Source organism: Bos taurus, chromosome 15 (genome assembly GCF_002263795.3).
Source record: "Bos taurus isolate L1 Dominette 01449 registration number 42190680 breed Hereford chromosome 15, ARS-UCD2.0, whole genome shotgun sequence".
Taxonomy (NCBI): domain Eukaryota; kingdom Metazoa; phylum Chordata; class Mammalia; order Artiodactyla; family Bovidae; genus Bos; species Bos taurus.
Genome location: NC_037342.1, coordinates 35806500 through 35829344, shown reverse-complemented (window position 1 = coordinate 35829344; position 22845 = coordinate 35806500). Strand labels below are relative to the sequence as shown.

Below are 22845 nucleotides of genomic sequence, written 5' to 3'. Positions count from 1 at the left end.
GAATAAGGCCAAAGACCCGAGATGTCGTTAAGTCTCTGGGTAAACGCCCCGGTCAAATAAAGTTTCATTTATTGAATCCTTTTGACATCTCAAATGGAAAGTCAGAGAAAGATTTTAACTTGTTTTAGAAGGATATTCACTTATCTTTAAACACATTTTTAAAAGGGGGGAAAAAGAAGGGGAGAAAGCACCTCGGGCGTACTACCCTGCTGAAAAGGCTCCCAAAGGCAGCAGCACAGAGCCGGCACAAACATGAACCAAGACAATGTGTCCGTGGAGCCTGTCCAGGGTCAGTTTCTCCACCACTCCACCCTCCTCCTCTCCTCTCTAATTAGACGAGGATCGAGGATCGCTCTCCACTCTCACCGGCCACCACCGAAGCTCGACTTGAGAGCAGCTGGAATCTGGGAACATTACCTGCAGCACCAGAACCTAAGAAAAACCGCGATTCCCTGCCACCAACATCCCATGCCATCCCCATGCACCCCTCCAAGTCCCGTAATCATCTACTTCTTCCATCTGCCTAAGAGAAACTGTAAAAGGGATTTTTTCCCCCCATGACTGAATGGAAGCTCTGTACTGTACCGACTTCTGGATTTGCCCTGGGTTGAGTTTAGGGAATGTCTGGAAAGAAAAAAAAGGGGGAGGAAAAAAAGGAGGGGTGCAGCTCAAGCCTTATCCAAGTTACTCCTAAAGCTGTTTTAGACAGGAAAGAGCCTACGGGAGAAACAGCTGGGATGCACACTGACTTGGAAATTTCAGTTCTAGGAACCGTGTCTTTTCATCCTGGAGGTAAGATTATGTGACTCTCGCACGTTTATCCTTTTGCTGTCTGTGTGTCTCTCTTACCCACCGGCAGGGACCTCTCCCAATCGGGTCAGCCAGCATGCACCCTAGAGAAGGACACAGCACGACATAAGGCTTTCTTTTCCAGGTCTCTCCACTCATAAATTGTGGGCGTCATTGAAACGAGATTAGCAAATCTTTTACCGCTGGCGACAGCCACCAGACCCTCTGTCCCTCTGCTGTTGCACCCTGGTCGCGGCATCTCGGGCTGCACAATGGTCCGGAAGACCTAGCCTGCCGGGTCGCCTATCCTGAGAGCTCAGGTAATGCAGAGGAGAATCTCGGCGTCCCAAACGGGTTCCGCCGAGAGTTTCCACTCAATACCACCTCCCGCCGCCTCTGTGCGTGCGGTGGCACGCACCCACAGACACACACATAGACACATACACGTTTTGCCATTCTGGCCGAACTCTTCATCTAAACTCAAGTCTCTTTAACAGTCAATTCAGTCCGCTTGAGAGCAGCGGGAAAACTAGGATGATACGTGGATGAACCGCGAGGGTGCCAACCGTCCGGCTTGGCCGAGCTTTGTTTACGTGCCTAAGTCGCCACCTTGAGGTCGAGCAGAAGACTGCGCCCGGCTCCCGGCTGTTGAGACCAACCCGGCGGACACCGGCCCCTCAGTCTTGGCGAATGCTGTGGACCGCTCTAAAGAGAAGCAAAAGGAGGGCACTTCTCAAGCGGACGGTCTGAGCAAAGCAAGGCCTGCCCTCTGAGACCCGGGTTGAGAGGAGTAAGGGCTAAAACTGCAGGTTAGCTGAAACTAATAGCAGGGAACCGAACGAAGGAGCACTCTCCCAGCAAAGTGCAAAACCCGGGACCAGTCTGCAGATGCAAGGCAGGCGCTGCTGCCCTGAAACTCCAAGCACTAACTCCCAGGGCAATAGCAGAGGGTTAGAAGCAGCTTCGGAGAGGTGTAGCAGTAGCTCGGGTCCTGTCCGAGGACCAAGCTCCCTTTTGCGGCCACCTCTGCTCAGCTCGGACTTCGTACTCCCACGGGCTCCTCTCCCGCTTGTTCTCTACCCTCGGGGCCGGAAACAAAGGGATTCAACGACGCAGCTAGACCCGAGGTCACTTAGCAGGGGGATTCCAGGATACAACTACAGGAAGGAGAGGGATGTGCTCAGGCAACCTGGCCGTCTGCAGCGACGACTGGATACTTAGCGCTATAGTCACCCATTTCTCAGGAAAACAGTCCTTCTGATTGTCTAACAATGGATTAGGTAAAATAATAGTGATTGTTAATTATATCAGCGATTTCCAACTTTCCCACCCATACCTCTATTGAAACCCTTTTCCCGCAAACCGTTCTTCCTGTATTCATGTCTTTTATTATAGGATACCAGGCTTAAGAATACCCTAGCTAAATTCTGAAATAACTTGTGGTTGTTCTTTGTTGTGCCTGGACACTGCCTCCAAGGCATGGGGACGTCTGCAAGGCCACTGCAAGTCCCATCTCTTCTGTGAAATGTGCCCTAAAGCTGTCCTGGGAATTTCCCTGTTACTTGGGTACACAGACATTGTTTAATAGTAATGCTTTACAAAACGAGAAGAATAATTTGATTTATCTCCAGAAAAAGGACACTCAGGAACTATCTTGTGCTATATGAGGCTATAAATCACTCCTTGCTAATACCGACTGGAGTCTTTCAGTAGTTTGGTCAGAATAACAAGAACAGTAGTAGTAGAAATACATTTTATAAAGAGAACCACAGCGACCTAATGCTGATGATGGACAACAGGAAATGTCTTTTCAAAGAAGAGAAGCAACAGGCCCCCAAGCCAGACCCATTTCTGCTGTTTCGTACCACAACCTAGCAAATTAACATTGGATTGCTCCTTCACTTGTGTGGAAAGCTGAGTGTTATGGAATACAGTATGGAATTTTCCCAGGGAATCCCAATTATAGAAACACCTGTGCTAAGTAATGCTATTTTAATCCACTATGAAAACCTTAAGTATGTAATAGCCCTCAAATCATCTCATTTCTTAGTCACATGGGGTGGGCCAACCTCATGGAAGAAATGCCCCAGAGCTTTATCTCAGGGGGTTTTGCCTTGGTTTTACCATACATAATCTTGACAGTTCATCTCTTAAATGGAAGGGATATATACATGAAGTCTACTGTAACTGGCAGAAACTAAGCCTGGATAGAAACCTCACAAAGAAAAATAGAATCAAAGGCCAATGACTACAAAACTGGAACACATGCCACATGTGCAGTCAGGCACCAATTCCGTGATCTTTAAATCAAATCCTAATAACATAGGAGAAGTTGTCACTGTTCTGTATATACATTTCATTTTACTACAGAGTATCAATGGCAAAATATAGTGAAATAAAGCCACCATAAAAAGGAATGTGGTAGAAACCAAAAAATTATAAACCTCTATCAATTCCCCCCAAAATACACATCAGACCTAATATTTTAAAATGCCAAACCTAATATTTTTGAAATGCTATATGAAAAAAATTATTTATTAAAGTAATAACTTTTATAGCTTAAGGCTGCCAAAACTAATATCAATAAAACATCCATATGAAAAGTGAAATATTTATCAGTTATCCAAATGTTTGTCTTATAAAGATACATAGAATTGTTTTTCTAACTAAAAGTGATCTAGATAATTATATAGGTAGGGATGAAAATTACAAAAATCACAGAGAGGAAAAACTATGATAAAGAGTAATCATATGATAAAGAGTAATGATAAATCAAACACAGAAATAAATTTATTCACTAAAATTCAACATATCCCATATGATAGCATTCTTCTAAGGTAACATGTCACCTTTTCATCATCAGGTAATATTATTAAAGCATTTACATTCCTTCATATGTGCCACTCTCTACTTAAAGAAACATTTACCTCTTCCCAAATCTGAGGTTTACAATTCACTAAGATGACTACCACTCTATTCATTACACATTTAGCCATACTAGAAACATCTGATAAATCATACAGATCCATTCCAATGCCTAATAAAAGACAAGCAAAGGACACAAAAATAATGCTGTAAAATTGCTCACTGATAAATATCAAATAATAAAACAATTTGCTAATGTTACTAGTCTTTAAAAGTTTGATCATTTACCTTAGAAATTTTATGCTTTCTGTATGTATTAGCATTGTTTTAAAAAGCTGAATTTGCCTAAATTATATAATTTTCTAAAATTTGTTATTTAGAAATCTTTCTTTCAAATCCCAGATTGCTAATTTTACTATTTCTAAATAGAGGATTTCTGTGTGTGTGTGCATTTTTAAATATTACAGTTACGTTGAAGACTTTTGCTGTTTTATACATTTTTAATTCACAAATTAAATATTTATTGAGTGTCTAATATGTGCAAAGCAAATAATTAAAAAGTGTGTTAACTGAGGATCTATCTTTTGCACTTTTCTAATTTAATAAATGTTAGTTATAAGCCTTTTGTACATATATTGAAAAAAATTTTTACCACATGTCAGCAGAAATATTCTGTTCAATATAAGTACATTTGATAGTTACACATGATAGTTCATTTTATTTGGCATATACTATTTACGCTACCTCAGACCTTTTTATAAACCAACAAGCTATCACATTTCTAAAAGCTTTTCTAACTTATCAAACGATATATCTTTTAAAAGCTTTATTTAGAAACAGAATCTACAGTTATAAACCAATTCCAAATAATATATTTTATATATTTTAATTTTAAATGAGTTCTAAAAGAAACTTCATAACTTCAAATTGATCTGTAATTGCTATGCAAAATTATTCTATAACTTTCTATGTTTTATGTCTCTAACATGTAGCATAATTGTACATATAAGAGAAAGATATTATCTATCAAAAGGCAAGCAAATGAAAGTTAAAATATAATTCAGTGTTCCAAGTATCTGAATGTTTACTATTACTGAAATAACTCATTGGATTTTATTGAATTTTTAAGTTTTCATCAAGATGTTTTGCATGAGGTTTGAACACTTTGTTTTTAAAGTGAGGGGACAGGAACAGACAACAATATTGAGAATATGCAACAATGATCATCCTCATGTTAATTCATGTCTGTTTAAGACAATAATGAGAGAAAAGCTTTACTTATTCGTACTTAAAGTTCTAGAATAGTAGACTTCTGGAGAAAACATTTAAACTCAAGAGCTCAACACAAAACCTCTTTTAATTATATTCAATATGTTATCAACCTACTTTCAAAGTTGATGAAGTTTACTACTAAACTGAATATTAAGCAAATAAGTGTTAACTATGTTCACTAGAATTAGCATATTTCAGATTATAGTTTATAAATTTTTAAGAGCATCAGCATCATGATATGGTTACCATAGAAACTGCAACAATATGTCATTTTGATTAATTTTATATGCAGTGATAAGGCCTAGTTCTACATCACTTCAATATAAGTTTGAAAAGCAATATAAATAGTGAGTAGTGAGTTTCCAATTTATACTAGTTTAGAAACTAATAAAGTACAAACCTTTTAAAAAAGAAAAATCCACAATGCATTCTAATAGCCTGAAAGGATAGCAGTTTAGATAAGGTTATAAGATATTTTAAAATGGATACATTCTGAAAGAAAAAGTTTCAGTAAAAATCAGCTACTTCTCTTAGTATTCCATACTCTTCCTACTTAGGTTTATTTATGGATAACAAAAATTATTGATTACTACATGTTACTTAATTATTAAATTATGAATGTTCTTTCTGTTCTCAAGAGATAGGTGCATTTGCTTTTACATTATAAATTAAAAACGACTAGAGCAGAATTTTAATATTTTTAAAGTAATTATTACAAGAGATCCCTTTCATTTAGAAGTAAGACACAACGTATTATTGCAAAAGTCTTATTGTATCACTGCCAGAAATATTCCATTGACATTAATGGCTTGATTATTGGAACAGAAAAAAAAACTATAAATAAAGAATACATTTTATAAAGAATAAATATGGCAAGAGATTTGGAGCTCTAAATTATCTGCTCATTCGCTAACAAATATGTTTTCCTTGTATTTTCTATCATTGCACATTTCGAAATGGAATATGCCCAAGAGAACTCTGAAAATAATTTGAAAAGGCCTACTATATTTAAATCTATATTTATTATGCATCTTTTTTAGGGATAATATAGTCTGTGTTGCCAATAATTTCAATGAATTTCTACAAGGCAATGTCCTCAAACTAGCTAAGAAACATTATATTCTTAAAAGTGATTTTTTAGAAAATAAATGAAGGCAGTATGTGTGTATTTTTTTTCAAATGATAAAGAAACAATCCAAGGAAGAAAAGATAAACATATACAACTTATTTTTCTTGATAGGATTAAGAGGATTGCAAAGAAGCTTTTAAATCCCCAGTTTTCCTGACAATTAACAATGAAAAACAGATGTTTACAAAGCTGTTTCATATGCTGTCTTTAAAGGCGATAAAAGATGGTTTGTGGATAGTAAGAACGAAGAGCCAGATAACTGCTTGCCGGGTGTATATTTAAAAAGCATTTTCATTGGCTCAGTTATTGTTAATAGTGAAAGAAAACACTTTGTGCTGCACATACTGTATGACTGTGACTATAGAAAACTGCCTTCATAAAGTCCTCAAAAACTCTTAAGATGTAATTTACAAAGATAATAATAACACAGAATTATTTCACTTCTCTGAATGCTACACATTTGCATACCAGGACTGTGTACAATGTACTCATAATGCACATTCATAATAACAAGGACTTCTTAACACTATAACTACAGCATAAGATCTGTGCTTTAAGCCAGTCTATCCTACCAACTTTTACTTATTGGTATGAAAATGTTAGTCTAAGTAAGCCAGGTGTTAGCTGTCTACACAAGGGAAGACCAACCTATTAACCACTACATCACCATTGTGAGAAAATCCAGTGATAAAACTAAAAACCATGTGACCCTGCAAGGCAATAACAGCATTATCCAGCAATTTATTGAAAAATGTCAAATGAATGTTTTAAGTTATATGTCAAAATCATGGGCCTATACTACAAAAAAAAAAAAAAAAACCCACAAAATATAACTACTGTTTAATGTTTAATTGATTTTGATATACTATTATTTCTAGAAACAAGCACCAAGCTAGGTAATTTTTAAAATGTTTAATTTTTAAAATATTAGTTTGGGTATTACTATTTAATGAAAACAACCTTAATAATAAGTTTTCTTCATGAAGCATTTGTCTCCTGCCTTCAGCATAGTAACTGTATATTTGGTATGCACTACAGACACTTTGGACTTTCCAGGTTGCTCAGTGATAAAGAATCCACCTGTTAATGCAGGAGATGTGGGTTTGATCCCTGGGTTGGGAAGATCCCCTGGAAGAGGAAATGGCAACCTCCTCCAGTATTCCTGCCTGGAAAATTCCATGGACATAGGAGCTTGGAGGACTACAGTCTATGGGGTCACAAAGAGTCAGACACAATTGAGCAACTGATCATGCATAAGCATGCAATGCACAGATACTTTAGATAAATTCAAATTGTGGTTATTGTCCATGTTGTTTCTTGTTCATATTCAACAGAGAATAAATATAACTTAACAAATAATAGAAATATAGTGTTTCTATTGCCCATATGTGCTATTTTATAAATTTACTCCTGACATTTTCTAATCAAAATGGAAAATATATTTTTGGAACAAAGAAAGAAGGCAGGCATAATATTACAGCAGTTACAATATGTAAGACTACTTGAATGACAAAAAATGGGCAAAAATATCTAATGAGAAAAAATCCTGAATATATTAAAATATTTACATTTATAATTAAAATTTTGTTTAATATGAAAAATACAACAGGAGATAATTACTTATCCTTAAAATTTTATTAAATATTTGGTAACCCATAGGTATTTATTTATGTGAATATTATTAAAATTGAATGTATTTTACTGTGAAGCTTGAATTATCTTCCAGATATAATAAAGTATGAAATATGTTCATGTATTTGACTTTATTCAATTAAAAATTTTTTTAATGTAAGTTGATTATTTACATGAACACTACAACTTGAATTAGGTCTATGATACTTAAACACAAGGAATAAAGAAACTACCTTAAACTAGCAACATTTTGGTCCTTGAAATTATTATGGTTAGTTTAAAGATTGTTAAAATCATCAACAGACTTCTATTACCTAACCTACTCTTAAAACTCAGATTTAACATACTATACAATAGGGAGAAAACTATTAAATGATTTCAGTGTTCAAAATCAATACTAGTGCAAAATCTCTTATCTGTTTTAAATGTGTGAGATTCCATTGTTTTTGCTTACATTCTGTTTTCAAAGTATTTTTAGAATAACATTTTATCCATTAATGTTTAAGAAACAATTTTGTAAAATCATTAAGAGACCATTTTGTCGCCGATATTTCCTTATGAGCCTATATTATCTGTCTGGGTATAATAGGGAAAATTGCAATGACTTCTGGGTGGCAGGAAGTGGAATACAGTGTAATCATCAGCAGTGAAAAACTATTGCAAGATATGCTTAAAATTTTCACCAAAATAAATTAATTACATTTAATATCTGTAAAACTGTATACATGTGGGATAGGTAATCAATATAATTGTTTTAGTTTTTAATCTTTTGACTCAGAATGTCAGCAATTTTTTGATTTTTCCAAATACAAGAATAGGAAAATCAAGTACCAACTACCTTTTCTGGAATAAGGACATATTGGTCTGATCCAGAGAGTATGTTACAGAGCTTGCTCGTTTCTTATAAATTCCATTAACCTTTTCTTGCCTTAATTTTATTTGAGCCACCTCAGTCACCACTTTCTGAATAGTTATTTAATATACTATTTCCCTTTTATCATTTGAGAAATCAGAGCACCTGAAAAGTTAACTTTTTCATTCTGCTTTCATCTGTGTGACTATATTTGGAAGAGCATACAATCTAAATTTTTTTTCTACCAACATGTACAATATTTCACCTTGGAAACTCTAATAACGTATGTCCCATAGTTAGCAAACTTGTTTTTGGTCTGTTTGCAATTCACACACAGAGTAAGTAATACCACAGCCAATATTCTACAGCTTTACAATTACATACAGAGTGCTCAAGTACTGCTTACAATTATTTTGGAGTGCCCTTAAATAAACCAAAAATCCTAAAATCAAAGAACTAAGAACAATTTATCTGAGCTACATCCAGCATGCAAGGCCTGGGTACTAAGATCAAAGAAGAGTAAGAAAAAAGAATCATGGCCTCTGGATTCCATTATCTCACAGTTCACAATCATGACAAGTCATTCAACAGATGCATTGAAAGATACTCAGTCGTGCCCAACTCTTTGCGACCCCATGGATAGTAGCCTGCACCAAGCTCCTCCGTCCATGGCATTTTCAAGGCAAGAGTACTGGAGTGGGTTGCCATTTCCTTCTCCAGGGAATCTTCCCAACCCAGGGATCGAACCTAGGTCTCTCACATTGTACACAGACGCTTTACCGTCTAAGCCACCAGGGAAGTCCAAAGATACATCAGATACATTGAAATGCACAGTTGTTCATATGTCACAAAAAGTAAATACAATCTAGAATTAGTGGGAATAATATCTCAATTTTCCAGACAGTATAGAGCTGTATGCAAAAATGACCTAGAAGAACAAATTGTCTTAATATTACAATTTTTTGTTTACTATGTATAGACAGACACTACCCCAACAAGATACCTGCATATAATTTAATAAATCAGTTTCTAAAATAATTTATACAAATCATTCAACTGCAGAATTTTTTCAGATTACCAAATTTCTAGTGCCCTTTAACACATCTATTAAGAATCCTTCCTTCTAAGTCATTTCAACAACCTAATTATTACTTCTACATATACAGAAAATAAAAGTATCTTTCCATAGCAGACATCCTAAGAATACCTATACACAGAGATTCCAATGAAATACAATCAGAAAGAAAGACAGAAATCTTCGCACTTCTTTTAAACCTGTGTGAAATCATATGATATGACTCCTTTTTTGTCCAGGACCTGATTTCTTTTAGGACCTAACAATATACATGTTTTCATTTGTTTATGACAATCACTGAAAGGAGCATTGCTAGATCATCTTATACATACCTTGATTTTTATTTTTAATTAATTTTTTGTTAAAGTAATGCTTTAAAAGGGTAAAAAAATAGAATTTTACTAAAAAGCTTATATTATAAAACAATGGATCTCTGTCACAACCTTCCTCATCCCATTCACAAGACACAAAGACAATCACTTTCAAGTCTTTATGTATTCAAATCTTTTAGTATTTAATTGCACATTTCTAACTAATGTGCTTATAACTATATCTAAGCCTTGTACATAAACTACTTTTTAATTTAAAAGTTAATCATTCTTTATCTTTATCTTATTTTGGTAGGTGAATATTTAATTCTTAGGTATCATTTCTCCCATCCTCCCAAAATAAATAATTAACAACTCACTGACTTTAAATCAAGCCAAGGCTTATATTATCACACAAAGTAAATCTTGTTTATGACTGAGCCAAGTAGTATACTATAAATAAATGTCATTTCTTTTATATATCTTTGTTCTTCCTTATTAAAAGCCTATTTACAATAATTCATTTAGTTTTATGGAACTATTATCACTTTTTCCACATGTTTTCACCCATAAGTATTGTTTTTCCAAATTGTCAAATATATCAAGTTAACATTTTTCTTGGAAACTAATGGTTACTTTTATGTATTGACTTTCCTCTGCCACAGTGTCCAGATAATTGCTTGAACATTTTTCTAGGTGCTTCTATGAAGGTGTTTTGGGATGAGATGAGCTGCTTGGATGGCATCATTGACTCAGTTGACATGAGTTTGAGGAAATGAAGGACAGAAGCTTGCAGAATCTTGGCTTGCTGTAGTCCATGGGATTGCATTGAGTTGGACACAACTGAGAAACTGAACTACAAACTTCGAGTGAAGCAAATTGCCCTCCATTATGTGGGTACGCCTCACCCAACGTGCTGAAGACCTGAATAGAACAAAAAGACTGACCCTCCTCTAAGTAACAGAGAAGTCTCCTGCAGACAGACTTCAGACTTGAACTAGAACGTCAGCCTTTCTGGGTCTCCAATTAATAACCTTTGGACTAGAATCATAGCATCAGCCTCATGGGTCTCCACCCTGCCAGACCAACCTGCACATTTTCAGCCTCTGTAATCATGTAAGTTCAGTTCAGTTCAGTTCAGTTCAGTCACTGAGTCATGTCTGACTCTCTGTGACCCCATAAATCGTAGCATGCCAGGACTCTCTGTCCATCACCAACTCCCAGAGTTCACTCAAACTCACGTCCATCGAGTCAGTGATGCCATCCAGCCATCTCATCCTCTGTCATCCCCTTCTCCTCCTGCCCTCAATCCCTCCTAGCATCAGAGTCTTTTCCAATGAGTCAACTCTTCGCATGAGGTGGCCAAAGTACTGGAGTTTCAGCTTTAGCATCATTCCGTCCAAAGAAATCCCAGGGCTGATCTCCTTTAGAATAGACTGGTTGGATCACCTTGCAGTCCAAGGGACTCTCAAGAGTCTTCTCCAACACCACAGTTCAAAAGCATCAACTCTTCAGTGCTCAACTTTCTTCATAGTCCAACTATCACATCCATACATGACCACTGGAAAAACCATAGCCTTGACTAGACGGACCTTTGTAGGCAATGTAATGTCTCTGCTTTTCAATATGCTATCTAGGTTGGTCATAACTTTTTTTCCAAGGAGTAAGTGTCTTTTAATTTCATGGCTGATATCACCATCTGCAGTGATTTTGGAGCCCAAAAATAAAGTCTGACACTGTTTCCACTGTTTCCCCATCTATTTCCCATGAAGTGATGGGACCAGATGCCATGATCTTCATTTTCTGAATATTGAGCTTCAAGCCAACTTTTTCACTCTCCTCTTTCACTTTCATCAAGAGGCTTTTTAGTTCTTCACTTTCTGAATATCTGAGGTTATTGATATTTCTCCCGGCAATCTTGATTCCAGCTTGTGCTTCTTCCAGCCCAGCATTTCTCATGATGTACTCTGCATATAAGTTAAATAAGCAGGGTGACAATATACAGCCTTGATATACTCCTTTTCCTATTTGGAACCAGTCTGTTGTTCCATGTCCAGTTCTAACTGTTGCTTCCTGACCTGCATATAGGTTTCTCAAGAGGCAGGTCAGGGGGTCTGGTATTCTCATCTCTTTCAGAATTTTCCACAGTTGATTGTGATCCACACAGTCAAAAGGCTTTGGCATAGTCAATAAGCAGAAATAGATGTTTTTCTGGAACTCTCTTGCTTTTTCCATGATCCAGAAGATGTTGGCAATTTGATCTCTGGTTCCTCTGCCTTTTCTAAAACCAGCTTGAACATCAGGAAGTTCACAGTTCACGTATTGCTGAAGACTGGCTTGGAGAATTTTGAGCATTACTTTACTAGCGTGTGAGATGAGCGCAATTGTGTTGTAGTTTGAGCATTCTTTGGCATTGCCTTTCTTTGGGATTAGAATGAAAACTGACCTTTTCCAGTCCTGTGGCCACTGCTGAGTTTTCCAAATTTGCTGGCATATTGAGTGCAACACTTTCACAGCATCACCTTTTAGGATTTGAAACATCTCAACTGGAATTCCATCACCTCCACTAGCTTTGTTCTTAATGATGCTTTCTAAGACCCACTTGACTTCACATTCCAGCATGTCTGACTCTAGGTCAGTGATCACACCATCGTGATTATCTGGGTCGTGAAGATCTTTTTTGTACAGTTCTTCTGTGTATTCTTGCCACCTCTTCTTAATATCTTCTGCTTCTGTTAGGTCCATACCATTTCTGTCCTTTATCAAGCTCATCTTTGCATGAAATGTTCTTTTGGTATCTCTGATTTTCTTGAAGAGATCCCTAGTCTTTCCCATTCTGTTGTTTTCCTCTGTTTCTTTGCATTGATCGCTGAGGAAGGCTTTCTTATCTCTTCTTGCTATTCTTTGGAACTCTGCATTCAGATGCTTATATCTTTCCTTTTCTCCTTTGCTTTTCACTTCTCTTCTTTTCACAGCTATTTGTAAGGCGTCCCCAGACAGCCATTTTGCTTTTTTGCATTTCTTTTCCATGGGGATGGTCTTGATTCCTGTCTCCTGTACAATGTCACAAACCTCAGTCCATAGTTCATCAGGCACTCTAACTATCAGATCTAGTCCCTTAAATCTATTTCTCACTTCCACTGTAAAATCATAAGGGATTTGATTTAGGTCATACCTGAATGGTCTAGTGGTTTTCCCTTTCTTCAATTTAAGTCTGAATTTGGCAATAAGGAGTTCATGCTCTGAGCCACAATCAGCTCCTGGTCTTGTTTTTGCTGACTGTATAGAGCTTCTCCATCTTTGGCTGCAAAGAATATAATCAATCTGATTTCAGTGTTGACCATCTGGTGATGTCCATGTGTAGAGTCTTCTCTTGTGTTGTTGGAAGAGGGTGTTTGCTATGACCAGTGCGTCCTCTTGGCAAAACTCTATTAGCCTTTGTCCTGCTTCATTCTGTATTCCAAGGCCAAATTTGCCTGTTACTCCAGATGTTTCTCGACTTCCTACTTTTGCATTCCAGTCCCCTATAATGAAAAGGACATCTTTTTTGGGTGTTAGTTCTAAAAGGTCTTGTAGGTCTTCACGGAACCATTTAACTTCAGCTTCTTCAGCATTACTGGTTGGGACATAGGTTTGGATTACCATGATATTGAATGATTTTCCTTGGAAATGAATAGAGATCATTCTGTTGTTTTTGAGATCGCATCCAAGTACTGCATTTCAGACTCTTTTGTTGCCCATGATGGCTACTCCATTTCTTCTAAGGGATTCCTGCCACAGTAGTAGATATAATGGTCATCTGAGTTAAATTCACCCATTCCAGTCCATTTCAGTTCGCTGATTCCTAGAATGTCGACATTCACTCTTGCCCTCTCCTGTTTGAGCACTTCCAATTTGCCTTGATTCATGGACCTAACATTCCAGGTTCCTATGCAATATTGCTCTTTACAGCATCAGACCTTGCTTCTATCACCAGTCACATCCACAGCTGGGTATTGTTTTTGCTTTGGCTCCATCCCTTCATTCTTTCTGGAGTTACTTCTCCTCTGATCTCCAGTAGCATATTGGGCAGCCACTGACCTGGGGTCAGTACCCTATCATTTTGCCTTTTCGTACTGTTCATGGGGTTCTCAAGGCAAGAATACTGAAGTGGTTTGCCATTCCCTTCTCCAGTGGACCACATTCTGTCAGACCTCTCCACCATGACCCATCCATCTTGGGTGGCCCCACAGGGCGTGGCTTAGTTTCATTGAGTTAGACCAGGCTGTGGTCCATGTGATTAGATTGACTAGTTTTCTGTGATTATGGTTTCAGTGTGTCTGCGCCCTGATGCCCTCTTGCAACATCCACCGTCTTACTTGGGTTTCTCTTACCTTGGACATGGGGTATCTCTTCAAGGCTGCTCCAGCAAAGCACAGCTGCTGCTCCTTACCTTGGACAAGGGGTATCTCCTCACCACCGCCCCTCCTGACCTTGAACATGGAATAGCTCCTCTAGGCCCTCCTGCGCCCGCACAGCCACCACTCCTTGCACATGGGGTAGCTCCTCCTGGCCGTCGCCCCTGACCTCCTGCGTGGGGTAGCTCAAGCACTGGTGGCTGCAATGGCGCACCAGCGTGGGCGGCTGCAGCAGCGCACAAGGGTAAGTTATGTAAGTTAATTCCTTATAATAAATCTTTTTTTGTATTTATACACTTCCCGTTGGTTCTATTTCTCCAGAGAACCCTGAATAATACAGAAATTCTGTCTTTCAGCTCAAATTCAGACATAAGCTCTCCATAAGTCATCCTTGTATTTGCCTTTATGCTTTCTTATGTTGGGCTCCTAATTTTCCTTTTTCTTGGTTTACTTATTTTATTAAAGTACATTCTCTAGTAACTTTTTTAACAAAAAGGATACATGAGAAGTAAATTTAAGTTGTTGCATATCTGAAAATCTCTCTCATTCAGTTAATAGTTTGATTATCTACAGAATTCGAAGTTGAAATCATTTTCACTCAGAATTTTGTAAGCCTTGCTCCAATGTACCCTAGACATCAGTGTTACTATTGAAATGTCTGTTTCGTTATTCTACAGGACCTATTTTTTTTCCTCTCTGGAAGCTTTTGTAAGCATATCTATATCTTTATTGATTGAAAATTTTACAATAATGTACCTTGATGTGGATCATTGTCCTGGGCACTCAGATGTTCTTTCAGTCTGAAAAATTCATGAGCTTGAATTCTGGATACTTTTCTAGTATTATTTCTTTTTCTACTCTACTTCATTTTGCATCCTCTCTTTCTGGAATGGCTATCAGTCAGATGTTGGAACTTCTAAAACGATTGTCTAAAAGGCTCACTTTTCTTTACTTGTCATTCTACTTTCTAGTGCTTCTGAGAAAGCTTTCTTCCCCTAAATGAAAGGATAAAGCTTCCTGACAAACAGATCTTTTGTCACTCCACCTCCTAGCTTTCTGTTTTTAAATGTGGCTGTGAACCTAGAGTGGCAAAAACCATCTAACAATCATGAGACAATGCATACAAAGATGAAAAAGTAATTCAGAAATTCATAGTACCCCATAAATATTTGTAAAATGAATAAATGTTCATTGAATAATGAGAAAGGTAGGGCAAAAGAATAGAAAGAGTCTAAGACTTTAGCAACATCACTGCACTTCTATGAAAGCCCTAAATTTCGAGATCCAGACATTATTATATGAAATAAGTAATTTTTTTCACTGCTTAAGACACTATAACCAAAAACATCCCTTGCTATTACAAACCTACAATAAGTATTCAATTAGATGTGAATAGTATTAGTCTTATTCTAGATGTCATTACTTTAGGTCTACTATTAGTCTCATTTTATATGTCCAATAATCTAAATTTCATAATACAGCTGTCTTCTCTGAGTTCTTCACATATCTCTAAAATTGTAAAGCCTGGAACTGGACACTATTTCTAGAAAAAGATTAATTTGTGGTTTCACAAAATGTCACAATAGAAAGATCTAATTCCTTTTTTTAAAGATTTTAGTCATTTTTAATAATATTTATTTGTTTATTTGGCTATGATGGGTCTTAATCACCACATGGGGGACCCAGGATCTTCTCTGCAGCATTCTAGTTCTTTCTTTCTTTTTCAATTGTGGCATGTGGGATCTAGTTCCCCCACTAAGGATTGAACCTGGGCCTCTGTTTTGGAAGCACAGAATCTTAGCCACTTAAGTCCCTGTCATTCATTCTTTCTTATACAATATTCTTATTTACACTGACTCACACCTCACTGTTTTGTTTAGTAACTAAGTTACTTTGATGGTCATGCTTAGTTTACTGTATTCTGATATCTGGATCATTTTCTTTTCAAATTTATTTTATTAAATTTTTAAAATAATAAGCATGATAATATTCATTAAAACTAATGGGATAATACTGAGATCATTGGGGAAAAGTTAATAAAACAAAACTTATCATTCCCACCTCCCTAAGATTAATAACTTCTATATATTTTTTATATTTCTTCATATTTATTCAAACATATACACATACATGTATATTGAACATATATTCTATAGTTGTTAGAAAAATTGGAGAATGCTATATACATTACTTTCCAATTTGCTTTCACAACTGCACAGACATTCCTTCAGATTTCTGTTAATAGCTGCATATAGTATACCTAAATATACTATAATTATTTATAACCATATGCCTATTAATGAGCATACAAATTATTTGAAAATTTTAATACCAAAAAGTGTTGCAATAAATATCCTTTATATTGTTGCTTTTGATGCTGTTAGATTTCCAAAAGTGAATTGTCAGGTTTAAAAAAATTGTATATTCTATTTCAATAGATACTATCTGATAACTTTCAAAAAAGTTGTCAGAATTCACTCTCCCATTAGTGGCATATAAGAATGCTCATTTCCCCTCATTTTCTTCAGCATTAGATAGTCTCTTTTTTCTATTTCTGTCAATCTGATGACAAATAGTATATCACTGGTATTTAATTTCATTTCTCTGATTATCTTTTTATGTATTTATTGACTGCATATGGAATTGTCCAGGCAAGAATACTGGAGTGGGTAGCCATTCCCTTCTTCAGGGGATCTTCCTGATCCAGGAATCGAACCCTGTTTGAAGAATCATTGCAGACAGATTCTTTACCATCTGAAGCTCATATTTTCTCTTCAGTAAACTGACTCTTTGTATCCTATGACACACAATGCCAACTATCTACTCATTATAAGTCACCCTCACCTTGCAAAAACAAAACTTTTTCAATATCTGAACCTATGTGATTCATATGCATATCTTTAGTACTAACTGATGAATATTGATTGGTCTAAGATAATTCATTCATTCTTCATTCATTTATTCATTCTATATATATTTACTGGGCTTCCCTGGTGGCTCAGCAGTAAAAGAATCCATCTGCCAATGCAGGAGATTCAAGAAACACAGGTTCCATCCCTGGGTCAGTAAGATTCCCTGGAGGAGAGTATGCCAACCCACTGCATTATTCTTGCCTGGATAATCCCATGGACAGAGGAGCCTGGTGAGCTACAGTCCACAGGGTCACAAAGAATTGGACAGAACTGAAACAACTGAGCACACACTCACACATATATATTTATTGAGCCCCCGCTGCATGCCACAATGAACAGAGTTTTTCCTTGCCCTCATAGAATTTATATTCTGGGGTGAAAAGGTATGCAAGCCAATAAATAAATATATTACATGTCAGGAGATAGCAAGAGGTATATTTTTAAAAAGCAGGGTAAGGCTACTTGCCAGGGATAAGTATCAGGGTGGCTAACATTTTATACAGGCTAGTCAAGAAAGCACTCTTTATTTTTTTCCTTCCATCTTTTAAAATTTATTTTTAATTGGAGGATAATTGCTTTACAATGTTGTGTTGGTTTCTTCCATACATTGACATGAATCAGCCATAGATATACATATAACCCCTCCCTCTTGAATCTCCCTCCCACCTCTCATCCCACCTAACTCCTCAAAGTTGTCACAGAGCACAGGTTGAGTCCCCTGCGTTGTACAGCAAATTCCCACTGGCTATCGACATTACATATGATAATGTATGTTTCAATGCTACTCTCTCATTAGTCCCACCCTCGCCTTACACTACTGTGACAATAAGTCTGTTCTCTGTGTCTAAGTCTCCACTGCTGCCCTACAAATAGGTTTATCAGTACCATTTTTCTAGATTCCATATATACGCATTAATATACAATATTTGCTTTTCTCTTTCTGACTCACTTCACTCTGAATAATAGGCTCTAGGCAACCTCTCACTAGAAGTGAATCAAACTCATTCCTTTTCATGACTGAGTAATATTCCATTGTATTTATGTACCACAATTGTTTTATTCATTCATCTATTGATGTATATCTATGTTGGTTCCATGTCCTGGCTATTATAAATACTGATGCAATTAACATTGGGGTACATGAGTCTTTTAGAATTGTGGTTTTCTAAGAGTATATGCCTAATAGAGGAATTGCTGGGTCATACGGTAGGATACTGAAAGAGAAACTCCCCAGGTCGGTAAGTGCCCATTATGCTACTGGATATCAGTGGAGAAATAACTCCAGAAAGAATGAAGGGAAGGAGCCAAAGAAAAAACAATACCCAGTTGTGGATGTGATGTGATAGAAGCAAGGTCCAATGCTGTAAAGAGCAATATTGCATAGGAACCTGGAATGTTAGGTCCATGAATCAAGGCAAATTGGAAGTGGTCAAACAGGAGAGGGCAAGAGTGAACGTTGACACTCTAGGAATCAGCAAACTAAAATGGACTGGAATGGATGAATTTAACTCAGATGACCATTATATCTACTACTGTGCCAGGAATCCCTTAGAAGAAATGGAGTAGCCATCATGGGCAACAAAAGAGTCTGAAATGTAGTGCTTGGAGGCAATCTCAAAAACGACAGAATGATCTCTGTTCCTTTCCACGGCAAACCATTCAATATCATGGTAATCCAAACCTATGCCCCAACCAGTAATGCTAAAGAAGCTGAAGTTGAATGGTTCTATGAAGACCTACAAGACCTTTTAGAACTAACACCCAAAAAAGATGTCCTTTTCATTATAGGGGACTGGAATGCAAAAGTAGGAAGTCAAGAAACACCTGGAGTAACAGGCAAATTTGGCCTTGGAGTGTGGAATGAAGCAGGGCAAAGGCTAAGAGAATTTGCCAAGAACGCACTGGTCATAGCAAACACCCTCTTCCAACAACACAAGAGAAGACTCTACACATGGACATCACCAGATGGTCAACACTGAAATCAGATTGATTATATTCTTTGCAGCCAAAGATGGAGAAGCTCTATACAGTCAGCAAAAACAAGACCAGGAGCTGATTGTAGTTCAGAGCATGAACTCCTTATTGCCAAATTCAGACTTAAATTGAAGAAAGGGAAAACCACTAGACCATTCAGGTATGACCTAAATCAAATCCCTTATGATTTTACAGTGGAAGTGAGAAATAGATTTAAGAGACTAGATCTGATAAGTAGAGGGCCTGATGAACTATGGATGGAGGTTCGTGACATTGTACAGGAAACAGGGATCAAGACCATCCCCATGGAAAAGAAATGCAAAAAATCAAAATAGCTGTCTGAGGAGGCCTTACAAATAGCTGTGAAAAGAAGAGAAATGAAAAGCAAAGGAGAAAAGGAAAGATACAAGCATCTGAATGCAGAGTTCCAAAGAATAGCAAGGAGACGTAAGAAAGCCTTCCTCAGCAATCAATGCAAAGAAACAGAGGAAAACAACAGAATGGGAAAGACTAGAGACCTCTTCAAGAAAATCAGAGATACCAAAGGAACATTTCACGCAAAGATGGGCTCGATAAAGGACAGAAATGATATGGACCTAACAGAAGCAGAAGATATTAAGAAGAGGTGGCAAGAATACACAGAAGAACTGTACAAAAAAGATCTTCAAGACCCAGATAATCACGATGGTGTGATCACTGACCTAGAGCCAGACATGCTGGAATGTGAAGTCAAGTGGGTCTTAGAAAGCATCATTAAGAACAAAGCTAGTGGAGGTGATGGAATTTCAGTTGAGATGTTTCAAATCCTGAAAGGTGATGCTGTGAAAGGGCTTCACTCAATATGCCAGCAAATTTGGAAAACTCAGCAGTGGCCACAGGATTGGAAAAGGTCAGTTTTTATTCCAATCCCAAAGAAAAGCAATTCAAAGGATGCTCAACTACCTCACAATTGCACTCATCTCACACACTAGTAAAGTAATTCTCAAAATTCTCCAAGCCAGTCTTCAGCAATACGTGAACTGTGAACTTCCTGATGTTCAAGCTGGATTTAGAAAAGGCAGAGGAACCAGAGATCAAATTGCCAACATCTGCTGGATCATGGAAAAAGCAAGAGAGTTCCAGAAGAAAGGTCTATTTCTGCTTTATTGACTATGCCAAAGCCTTTGACTGTGTGGATCACAATAAACTGTGGAAAATTCTGAAAGAGAAGTGAATACCAGACCCCTTGACCTGCCTCTTGAGAAACCTGTATGCAGGTCAGGAAGCAACAGTTGGAACTGGACATGGAACAACAGACTGGTTCCAAATAGGAAAAGGAGTACGTCAAGGCTGTATATTGTCACCCTGTTTATTTAACTTATATGCAGAGTACATCATGAGAAACGCTGGACTGGAAGAAACACAAGCTGGAATCAAGATTGCTGGGAGAAATATCAATAACCTCAGATATGCAGATGACACCACCCTTATGGCAGAAAGTGAAGAGGAACTCAAAAGCCTCTTGATGAAAGTGAAAGAGAAGAGTGAAAAAGTTGGCTTAAAGCTCAACATTCAGAAAACGAAAGATCATGGCATCTGGTCCCATCACTTCATGGCAAATAGATGGGGAAACAGTGGAAACAGTGGCAGACTTTATTTTTCTGGGCTCCAAAATCACTGCAGATGGTGATTGCAGCCATGAAATTAAAAGATGCTTACTCCTTGGAAGGAAAGTTATGACCAACCTAGATAGCATATTGAAAAGCAGAGACATTACTTTGCCAACAAAGGTTCGTCTAGTCAAGGCTATGGTTTTCCAGTGGTCATGTATGGATGTGAGAGTTGGACTGTGAAGAAGGCTGAGTGCCGAAGAATTGATGCTTTTGAAGTGTGGTGTTGGAGAAGACTCTTGAGAGTCCCTTGGACTGCAAGGAGATCCAACCAGTCCATTCTAAAGGAGATCAGCCCTGGGATTTCTCTGGAAGGAATGATACTAAAGCTGAAACTCCAGTACTTTGGCCACATCATGTGAAGAGTTTGACTTATTGGAAAAGACTGATGCTGGGAGGGATTGGGGGCAGGAGGAGAAGGGGATGACAGAGGATGAGATGGCTGGATGGCATTACTGACTCGATGGATGTGAGCCATAGTGAACTCCGGGAGTTGGTGATGGATAGGGAGGCCCGGTGTGCTGCGATTCATGGGGTCGCAGATTCGGACACGACTGAGCGACTGATCTGATCTGATCTGACCATCAGTTCAGTTCAGTTCAGTCTCTCAGTCACGTCTGACTCCTTGCAACCCCATGAATTGCAGCATGCCAGCCCTCCCTGTCCATCACCAACTCCCGGGTCCATTCAAACTCACGTCCATCGAGTCAGTGATGCCCTCCAGCCATCTCATCCTCTGTCATCCCCTTCTCCTCCTGCCCCCAATCCCTCCCAACATCAGAGTCTTTTCCAGTGAGTCAACTCTTCATATGAGGTGGCCAAAGTACTGGAGTTTCAGCTTCAGCATCAGTCCTTCCAATGAACACCCAGGACTGATCTCCTTTAGAATGGACTGGTTGGATCACCTTGCAGTCCAAGGGACTCTCAAGAGTCTTCTCCAACACCACACTTCAAAAGCATCAATTCTTCAGCGCTCAGCTGTCTTCACAGTCCAACTCTCACATCCATACATGACCACTGGAAAAACCATAGCCTTGACTAGACGGACCTTTTTTGGCAAAGTGATGTCTCTGCTTTTCAATATGCTCTCTAGGTTGGTCATCATTTTTCTTCCAAGGAGTAAGCGTCTTTTAATTTCATGGCTGCAATCACCATGTGCAGTGATTTTGGAGCCCCCCAAAATAAAGTCTGACACTGTTTTCACTGTTTCCCCATCTATTTGCCATGAAGTGATGGGACCAGATGCCATGATCTTAGTTTTCTGAACATTGAGCTTTAAGCCAATTTTTCACTCTCCTCTTTTACTTTCATCAAGAGGCTCTTTAGTTCCTCTTCACTTTCTGCCATAAGGGTGGTGTTATCTACATATCTGAGGTTAACTACCATACAATCTAGCAATTCCATTTCTGAGTATTTTTCTGAAGAAAATGAAAACAGTAGCTTAAAAAGATAAGTGCATCCCTTTGTTCAGTGCAGCATTATTTACAGTAGCCAAGATATGGAAACGAGCCAAGTGCCCATCAACAGATGAATAGGTAAAGATGTGAAATACACACACACACAGACACTCACACAAACACACACAAGGAATATTATTCAGCCATCAAAAAGAACAAAATCTTGTCATTTGTGACAACACAGGTGAACCTAGTGGGTAAAATGCTAAGTGAAATTAGTCAAAGAAACACAACTACTATATGATTTTATTTATATGTGGAATTTAGAAAAACAAAACTAATGAGCAAACATAACAAAACAGAGACAAAGATACAGAGAACTAACAGGTGGTTTCTAGAGAGGAAGGAGTGGGAGGATTAATGAAATAGATGAGAGAGATTCAGAGGTACAAACGTTCAGTTAGAAAATAAATGATTCACGGGGATAAAATGTACAGTATGGGAAATATAGTCAATTATACTTTAATATGTTTGTAAGGTGACAGATGGTAACAAGAGTTATGGTGGTGATCATTTTGTAATATATAGAAATA

General features: G+C 37.6%; 1 protein-coding gene across 4 annotated transcripts in view; it reads right to left on the bottom strand.

Annotated features, from left to right (window-relative positions):
* SOX6 (SRY-box transcription factor 6) overlaps positions 1 to 22845 on the bottom strand; it is an 833346-nt gene that overhangs the window by 719161 nt on the left and 91340 nt on the right. The gene's annotated exons all lie outside the window — the stretch shown is intronic.